The sequence below is a fragment of the Fukomys damarensis genome, unplaced genomic scaffold (genome assembly GCF_012274545.1).
Source record: "Fukomys damarensis isolate Sample0158 unplaced genomic scaffold, DMR_v1.0_HiC HiC_scaffold_23, whole genome shotgun sequence".
Taxonomy (NCBI): Eukaryota; Metazoa; Chordata; class Mammalia; order Rodentia; family Bathyergidae; genus Fukomys; species Fukomys damarensis.
Genome location: NW_022900935.1, coordinates 5,349,707 through 5,359,271, shown reverse-complemented (window position 1 = coordinate 5,359,271; position 9,565 = coordinate 5,349,707). Strand labels below are relative to the sequence as shown.

The 9,565-nt window shown below is 48.8% G+C and overlaps 1 pseudogene; it reads left to right on the top strand.

Annotated features, from left to right (window-relative positions):
- The first annotated feature begins 3,325 nt into the window (after positions 1-3,325).
- On the top strand, positions 3,326-3,454 carry LOC117287454 (annotated as a pseudogene).
- The last annotated feature ends 6,111 nt before the right edge of the window (positions 3,455-9,565 follow it).

Sequence of the window (9,565 nt, the reverse complement as noted above, 5' to 3'; positions counted from 1 at the left end):
GGACAGCCAACTCCTCTGACCTCTGTGATCAGCTTTCTGTTCTGTGAAATGGGTATGTTAACCACTGCCTCTTCCTCACAGGAGTGTTGTGACATTGGTGTAGGGCCCAGCCCATAGTCATTTTAGGGAGCCTTGTAAGGTGTCATCAGAAAATACACCTCAGTTCTTAGAAGCCCAGGACCCACAGACCTGGGTTTCAAATGCCGCTTTACCACCTAATACATGTGGGACTGGGTAGGTTCATCAGTTTCCCAACTTTCCATTTCTTCACCTTTACTGGAGCAGGAATTAGCAATCCTATTGGCGCCAAGACCGTGATGGGAATGGAATGAGGCACTTGTGCTCTCTTACCTGGCACAGAATGAGTACTTCCTGCCTCCCCTCTCAGGGCCCTCAACGACGCAAAAGCAATGTGCATCAAAAAGAAATTCTTTCTGAAGCTCGTGGAGGCGAGGAGCTGATCCGTTCCAGACGCCTTCGATTCCTTCTCTCTCTTCCTAGAACAGTCCGCTGAAGGAGGGGCCATCAGTAACACCCATTTCAGAGGCAGAGGCAGGGGCCGAGGCTCCAGCCCCCCAGCCAGTCAGTGCTGAAGCTGGATTCAAAGTGACAGAGTCTTCGGAGCCTCTGTGTAGGTGGCCCTGGACTGTGACCTCTTCAGAGAGCCTCATCTGACCAAATAGCTGGGACAGAGGTGGCTTCCTGCAGTCAGTCTTTGTAGCCCCAGAGTCTCAGCAGTGGTTAGGGTTTGCTATTACTGCTGCACCTCCCTGGGCGGGGCAGGCACACCAGGCCTTCTTTCTGTGAGGTGCCTCCTCTGTCTGGGTGGGTGCCTTATGGAGGCCAGGGAGGCCAGAGCTCAGCACATGAAGGCCCAGACACAGCCTGCCTCAGTGGTCACATCCTAGGCTGCTGGATGACGATAAAGAGCATGAAATTGGGCTGGGTTTGGTTCCCACGTTGCCATTTCATTACTGTGTGTTCTGGAGAGCTCCTTCTTCTCCCCATGCCTCAGTTTCCTCATCTGTAAAAGGGGAATGATATGACTAGGGCCTACCTCCCAAGATTGCTATGAAAGCTAAATTAGTGTATGCGCACTAGTCAGTAAACACAGGCTCAGTGTGTGCTGTTATTTTTATTTTTATCCTCCCAGTTATTTTTCAAAGGCGGGGGCGGGGGTTTCAGGAAGTTCCTTTGTCTCCCAAGCTCCAGTTCCCTGACAGTGAGAATAATGATACCTGCACCTCGTTTTTCCCAGCCCGTTGTAAGGCTCAGAGGAGACAACTGGTGGGGAAGCAACTCTCAGGCTGTGGAATTCAGTATAAATGGAAGGGAGTGGTGTTGTCACCGCTATTAGTAATAACTGTAATTATTATGGAAATTAGTCAGTAGGGCCCCAGCAGCACCTCAGTCCTATCCGCTCCCCTGTAGTCTTAGGAGTGGGGGCCTGGAGAAGGAGCCCTGGGTGGGCTCTGAGTCTGGCATTTGCAGAGAGGGCAGGGCTGGGGAGGGAGGGTGTCATGGACAGCAGAGGTCCTTGTGGCCCACCCCATCTCCGGTGGCCTGCGAACTTGGAAGAGCCATTTGTTTTTTAAAGGAATGTGATGAGCAAACTCCAGCAGGTGCCAGAGCTTCCGGAGCTGACCCTCAGAGGAGGGAGCCTCAGCCACAGCCTCTGTGTGGCAGGGTCGTGTTTGGGAAGGCCCGGTATCCGTCAAGGTCATGAGCCTCGATGGGACATGCAGAGGACCTTGTTAAACCTGATTCCCTACAATTGATGAGCCTATTAATCCTAGCTTGGTGCCATTTTTAATAACATCATAACCATTTATTAGTGTCATCAGATAATTAGTCTTCTCACTAGTTCATAGAAAGTGTGGTAAAGACTTGGCAATATTATTACTTCCTTATTAGGGAGCTGAGCGTAGGCGTAAAAATGATGAATACCCACCTTTGTAAAGCGTCTGCCCCCTGAGGCCCATTTAGAGGCCCTGGGTGGAGCCTCTGACAAGTAGGACTTAAAATGTCCTTCCTCGACACCTCGCTGGCCTCTGTCCCATGCCACATGGCCTCCCGCGGAGCCAGGTTGTAGAAGAAGAAGGAGCACCAAGAGAGGCATCTCCTTCCTGCTGACACACCTTTCTGTGCGACCTTGAACTACTGGGCCGACAGACATGATTAGACAGAGCAGCAGCGCTGCAGCCGTCTCCCCGCCTAAGCTCCACATCAGTGATCTTCATCCCCTCCTCTTGCCGGCTGTCCAGTCCCCTCCCTCAGATGCCTTCTGCTCACTTCCATGCCCTAAGTCTTTCCCTTGGGGCATCCGATAAGAAATGGATTCAGAACCCAGGCCTGGCACACAGCCGACAGGAGGAAAGCTTTGCAGCCTCTCTGGCCTCCATGTACACATCTACAAAGTGGAGCTAATGGAGGCATTTTCTACCCAAAGTTCAGAGATGTGTATCAGAGCACCTGGTAATCAATAAGTACTCATACCCAGGAGCTGTACCACTCAGCACTGCTCCCTCCAGGGGCAGCCCCCGGCCTAAAGTGTGTCTGCTTCTCCTGGCTGTGAGAGGGGTGGCCCGTTTGGGATAGATAATCCTGCTAGACCAGACTTGGTCTGGGACAGTTGTGGCAAACCTACAGTGCGTCAGCAGGTGAGCCAGCAGCTGAGCATCGAATATTCAGGTTTAATTTACAGGTGATAAATAAGTGGGTTTGCGGTTGCAATTTGGGCACTAGTCTCTGAAAGGTTTGCCATCCCTGATCTAGGACCTATAGGTCCAAATCTAGACCTTACCTTGCTAAATCCAAAGAGGCAGCCTTGGAGAACTGACTCACATTGATCAAACTTGCAGGAAACTGAGGCTCACACCAAAGTGCCATCCCATACTTTACTTGGGTACTGGCTTTTTTTGACACTAGAATTATACCCACACAGGGTATAAGTAGCAGGTTATTAGTTTCCTAGAGCTCCCATAACAAATGACAGCAAACCTAATGAATTAAAATAAGAGGAATTAATTTTTGTCCTGAAATCCAGAAATCATAAACAAAGTGTCGTCAGGGTTGGCTCCTTTTGGCGGATCCAAGGGAGAGTCTATTCCCAGCCTCTCTCCCCACCCTGATGTTGCCTGGGATCCTTGGCATTCATGGCTTATAGCTGCATTATTCCAATCTTTCCCTCCACCAACACAGAGTCCTCTCTTCTTAAAAGGACCCTAGCATTGGACTAGTGTTCTTGGACTGTGGGTCCTCAATGAGTGACTTCATTTTGCCTTGATTATATCTGCAAAGACATTATTCCAAACATGGTCCTACCAGCTTTCTGCAGGGGTGGTATCATAGCCAATGAGGTTTACCCTAGGCACAATTATTGCTAATTGAAAACCTTTCCCAAATATGGTCATACCCACAGGTACCAGTGGTTAGGATTTGACCTACCCGGAGGCACTGTGAGCAAGTCAACCCACTGTATATAGCTTGTATGATAGAGTGGTAAATGTTAAGCACTGTAGTCACGATGGATTGAGTCCAAGTACTGTCTTAGTTGCTTGCCAGCTTGAACAAACCTCTAGTCTGACTGCACCACCATACCCTCATCTAGAATATGCTCATGACACTTACTGCTCCTGAGGCCACTGGGAGTTTGTATGAGGCAATACATGTAGCACATTTATCGATCCTTTTTTTTTTTTTCTCATTGAGCTTATTGGTACTTTTTAAGTATACAGTACAGTTATGTTTATCATCCAGATCTTGTACCTTTACATGGCAGATCTTGGTCCTCATTTTTTCCCCTTACCCCTGCCCTCACTTCAGCCCCTCCCCACTCTCTTATTTGCAAAGACTTTGTTTCTACTTTTTTCATTTTCTCATATTTTTTCTTTTCCCTTATTCCCTACCCTACTTTCCCCTACCCTTCCCACTTCCCCTACACCTTTAGCCCTTTTCTTCCTATTTCACATTGTCAATTATACAATCTGGATCTTATTTAAAAGTATAAATAAAGCTCCACATTTAGTGATTCTTAGTGTGTAAGAAATACCCATTAAGGATAGCAGCACTTACTATTTTAACTATAACATATCGTAGTCTGAGAGTAGATGCCCTAGGGGGTCCCAAACAAGAAGCAGAGAGTAGGGATAAGTAGTCTGGTAGAAGCCATTCTTGGGACTCCCCAAGTAAGCAGCTGCCAACAGGACACACAGGGAACAAGCTGGGATTCAGGGAGCAGGTTTTAGACCCTGGGGAGGGCCTTTGTCCTAAGAGAAGGCAGATCAGTGACAGGTTGCCAAACAGGGACCACAGTTCCGGCTCCATTCTTTGAAACTTGTAGGTGGTGGCCCAGGTACCAGGGTTATAAAGGTAGGGTCCAGCTGGCAGCCTGAATGGCTGGTCCTAAGGGCTGAAATGTGGAGCTGGATAAATCATTCCTGCCTTCAGTCCTGGGAGCTGGAGCTGTTGCAGACCAGATGAGGCCAAATTTCTTCACGTAAGGATTGAGGACAGCAAGAGAGGCTGGAGAAAGGTCCATTCAAGCAGGTCTTTGGTAAGTGGGAAGCCGCTTAATGGGGTAAAATGATGTCCTGGGAGGGCATCCTTCCTGGTCCAGAGGTTTAGAAATGTACAGAAACGTCTTCTTCAAGGCAAGAAAATACAGTCAATCCTCTGAAAGATCAGTGAAGGAGTTAGATAGTCAGAGGTTTGGTTTTGTTCAAGGGCGTGATTTCTGTGATTATCAGAGTGAAGACCAAGGAGCTTCTCCAAGCCTCAGTTTCCCTGTATAAAAGATGCAGGGTTCTGGAGGGTCTCTTGTCCAGCTCTGACAGACTATGATTTTATGAATCATCTTGGAAGAAAACCTGTAGGAGGGGGAAGAGCCTGCCAAGACTGGGCCTTTTATTCTGAGTAATCAACTGAAACAGCGAAGGCCTGGCATCTGTTCTGATCTTTCAGGGGAAGTTGGACAAAATAATGCCTTTTTCTGGGAAATCGTTACCAACAGTGAAATTATTGCCTACACCCAAAATGAAATCAAGAACACCAGTCTTCGTGAAGCCCAGGGAAGAACACATACTAGAGCTCTGGGTAAAGTTTACGTGGGCCATTTTTCTTGCTGCTGTAGGCACAAAACACCAGGGATGCTGCTAACTCTAACCCTGTGAGAGCCAGAGACCACGAAGATTGGCAAGGAGATTCCAAAGACCCTTAAAGGATCTGGGGGAAGAAAGGGAGCCTATGACCCTCTGACTGAGTTTCTCACTAGCTGCTGAAACATTTTGGTGCAATAAGCATCGCCTGTAAAAACCTTGATCTCATCTGACTTGCTATCAAAGCTCAAGGAAGACTCTTCACCACTGACTTTGAGGTTCTTCCCAAGAATGCACTCCAAGCCTCACAGGCCATCCCTAGAAATCCATTCCAAGTGCATTGGGAGGGATAGTAGCGACTTTGGAGCCAGAACAGAACTTCCCAACACAATATACTTTAAAAGGACAGAGCTAGGGGAGACCACGTTCTAGAATCAAACATTATCATGTCAACCTTATTGCAGATCCTGGAACTTCAAGACTGAAAGAGACTTTTCAGGGCATCTCATGTAGGCTCCCACTACCCAGGAATCCTGTCCATACTCCTAACAATGTCTCGGTCAACTAGAAACTCCATGAGAACAGCGCTTAGGTTTCTTGCCCACTGCTTGGCCCAAGGCCTAAGCACAGCAGGCCTTGGGCACATGTGCATTAGTGTTTCTGAACCTTCCCTGAGAGTTCTCTCCCCTTTGTTCCCTTCCTTTGTCCACGTCGTGCATTGAGAGGGCTTGGGATACTGGGGAGGGTACAAGCTACCCTTCCTCTGCCTTCAGGTCCAAGTAAGTTCCAACCCACATTCAGGCATTTGCAAAAAGAAGGTTCCAGTATAATGATCTTTTGTCACAGGCTCCTCCTCCATACCTTCTCTTGGTTCTGAACTTTGATTTCTTTTTTGGTTTTTTGAGACAGGGTCTTACTATGTAGTTGAGACTGACCTGGAACTCACTGTGTAGACCAGGGTGGCCTCGAACTCACAGTGATCCTCCTGCCTCAGCCTCCCAAATGCTGGGATTATAGGCATACGTCACCATGCCCAGCCTGAATTTTGATTTCTATTCATCTTCTAATTCCTATTTTAAGATAAATTGAGTCAGAGGTGCTATTAATAGCTACCATTCACTAAACAATTTGATTACTGTCAATTTCCCTACCAGACTATAAGCTCCATGAGGGGATTGCATGTTTGTTTGGGTCAGCTTTATATCATTAGTTCCTGGTAGATTTCATAAAACAATAGATGGATGGATGTGTGGGTGGATAGAATGATAGGGTCAGACCAAGCTAGCAGGTAGCTGCCTAGAGACATGCTTTGTGGAGGGGTTTCAGAGGCAGGGCCACCTTAGTAAAAGGTCATTAGTGCTGGCCTTTTGGGCTCCTTCTCCCCTCTGCCCTCCCCCATCTAAGGAAAAGAATGTAACTGGTTTATACTTTGAGGTATGAATAGCCATAGGAGCCCAAGGAGGAGCCTCTCCTAGGTGACCACAACTAGAGGCTGAGAGGGCTTCGTGAATGAACAGAAGAAGCGGTGGATTAGCAAAAACCCTAATTGCGCACAAGAACTCACAGGCAAAGAAGCCGATGAGACCTAGGGAAGGGGTGGCGCACACTCTCCCCTTCCTGTGAGACAGGTGGAGCCTCGTGGGAGTTTAGAATCGGAGGCTCTAGGGGTGGGAAGTGTCCCACGGGATACAGCAGGTACGAAGCTACAGGAGGTGGCAAGTATTAGACAACGGGAAAAGGGCAGCATCCTAACCAAGACACAGGGTGGGCCCAGCATGGAGATGAGGAGGAGACTATGGGAAATGAGAGGCAGTTTGATGGGGCCTCATGAGACCACAGCCTTGGGTGAGGCTGCAAAGATGGGCTAGGGAGCAGAGCGCTTAAGTTTTTAATCGGACCAAAGAAATCGAACTTTAATTAACTCCCTCATCACAACTGTGGTGGAGTAAAATGTATTAGCGTTTGAGTTTCCCTGGGGCTGTCTACTCCTGCCTTCCCCATCCATGCTACTCCCTGCTAACAAGGCCCTGAATTTGCCTGTTTGCTTTTTTGCCCACCCTCACTCTCCAAGGAGGGTATTAGCTTTATCCAACTAGATTTGGGCGAGTTTCAGGATGTATCGATCATTCGGAATAGGAAAAAGCAGTTGGGAAGTGGATGGGAGAGGAAAGTAAATTTAAGTAAGAGTTGTAGATTCTGTGTCTTCTTCATGGTGCTTGAAAGACACAGGTAAAGAACACGAGAAATTTTGAAATGTTTGTTCCTGAACTGTATTCATTTGACAAAGCGCTGTCTTGAGAAGGGACCGCACGGGCTCCAGCTGTAATGGAGTTCCATTCTCTGCGAACTTATGTCACTGTCCTTCTCAAGGTCATAAGCTCTTGGAGAATAAAGACTGAGTCAAATTCATCCTTGTCTTTCCCAAAGCCTGGGCTTGACCCGGCCCGGAAGGAGAGTTAGTAAATGTTGAAACTAAAGAGTGGTTGAGTGACTTTAGGTTCCGGACACTAATGTCACCACACTCCCTCATCTGCCCTTCTCCAAGAAGATCTGTCACCTGCTTGTCTAAGGTCTACTCAATTCTCCCTCTCTCTCTCTCTCTCTCTCTCTCTCATTGCAGAAGGCAGATCTGGCTGTGGCTCCACTAACCATCACCCACATCCGTGAGAAGGCCATCGACTTCTCCAAGCCCTTCATGACACTCGGTGTGAGCATCCTGTATCGCAAGCCCAATGGCACCAACCCTAGTGTCTTCTCCTTCCTCAACCCACTGTCCCCGGACATCTGGATGTATGTGCTCCTTGCCTACCTGGGTGTCAGCTGTGTCCTCTTTGTCATTGCCAGGTAAGGCAGTGCCTTGGTCAGAGCCCCAGTCCCCAGTTGAAGGTTTAGCAAGCCCAGTAAGTTCCCACATCCTCGGCCCTTGGCACTGGAGGCCCAAAGCTCAGGCCTCTACTGTGCCTACTGCTCTCTCCCACCCAGTGGCTCAGATCCCTTTGTATCCCTCAGGGAACGCTCCATGGCCTGGTCCTGCCCCAGTCTGTGTTCATGACTCTGACATGCAGCATTTGCAGGCCAGGTCCTGGGAACAGGCTCAGAGAAGTTACCTCATTGCTTGGAGCTGCACTACCTGGACCAGGTATCTGGTGCAGCAGACCCAGATGTATCGCATGGCCCAAGGGTAGCTGAAAACTTGGAAAACCAGCTGTTTATGTGCAACCCACAACTGCGGAAGAGTCATATCCCATAAAGGCACATATGTGCCACATGCAGAAACATGGTATATACAAGCATGCACCTACATGATGTTTGGGATAGATACAGCTCCACAACATGCTTGTACATTGAGTCAGTCACATGGAATAGATGCAGTGTACCCTTGCTGATAATCAGCAGAAGGTCACTAATGGACAGATTGAGCCCAGTGTTTAGTGAGCACCTAATGTTGGCCAAACACCATGCTCTCAACGCTATACCTGTTACCTTACTTAATTCTCCCCTTGAAGAGGAGACACCTGAGGCCCATGCAAGCAGTGAGTGCAGCATCTGGCACTTGAACTTGGGTCACCAAGTGCTTTGTCTGCTACCTGTGGCCTCTGCTCTGACCCTGCCCTATATGGTGGTGTGGGCCACTGCCCCACATCCTCCCAGCTGGGCCGTGAGTCCCCTTCCTCCCAGCTCCAGCCCCCACCCTGCTTCCTTTTTTTTCTCTAAAAATAAGGCTTGAAGAAAGACTCCTCCAAAGAGGCAATTTGAGATCCAAGGACTTGGTGCTCAGCCCTTTTCTCTCCTGATCCTTCTTTGAAAGCCTTTGCCCTATTCTGCTCCATTCGCTCTCTCCACACAAGGAAAGACCAAAGGGAAGGATATGAGAGGTGAAATTGCCCAGCCCTCAGGCCCAGTGCTGCAGTAGCCAACCCATCTGGCCAGTCCAGTCAGCAGCTGAGCCACCGCAAAGAGGCCTTCATTACACCTCTTGTCTCTAATGGTCTAACAAGCCTTTGAAAGCCACGAGCCGCTCTCCGGGTGCTCTCTCCAGAATGTCGGCGGCTCCAGCAGCCTCTCAGCAGCCGCTCCCTCTGAGACACAGCTTTCCAGGCTTCTCTTGAGTCTATTTGATGTGTGTCCCTTCCCCTTCAGATTCCCAGACGGCCAGTGTCAGTTGTGGGCAGCCCCGCCTGCTCTCCAGCCCCTCCTTCCTGGCTAGGAAGGTAGGAGCCCGACTTCTGGGAAGAGAGGATTTTTAGAGGGAAATTGACTCAGGATACCCTGGAAAAAAGGAGGATAGTGAAGGACTTATCTACAGAGCTAAGGGCATCATAGTATAGTTGCCACTTTGTGGCGCATCCACACAACACAACTCAAATCCTTCCTACAGCCTTGGGAGATAGGTATAATTATCCCCACTTTACAGCAGCAGAAAACAAGGCTTGGAGTGGTCAAGCCATTGCCCAGAATCAGAAAGCTTT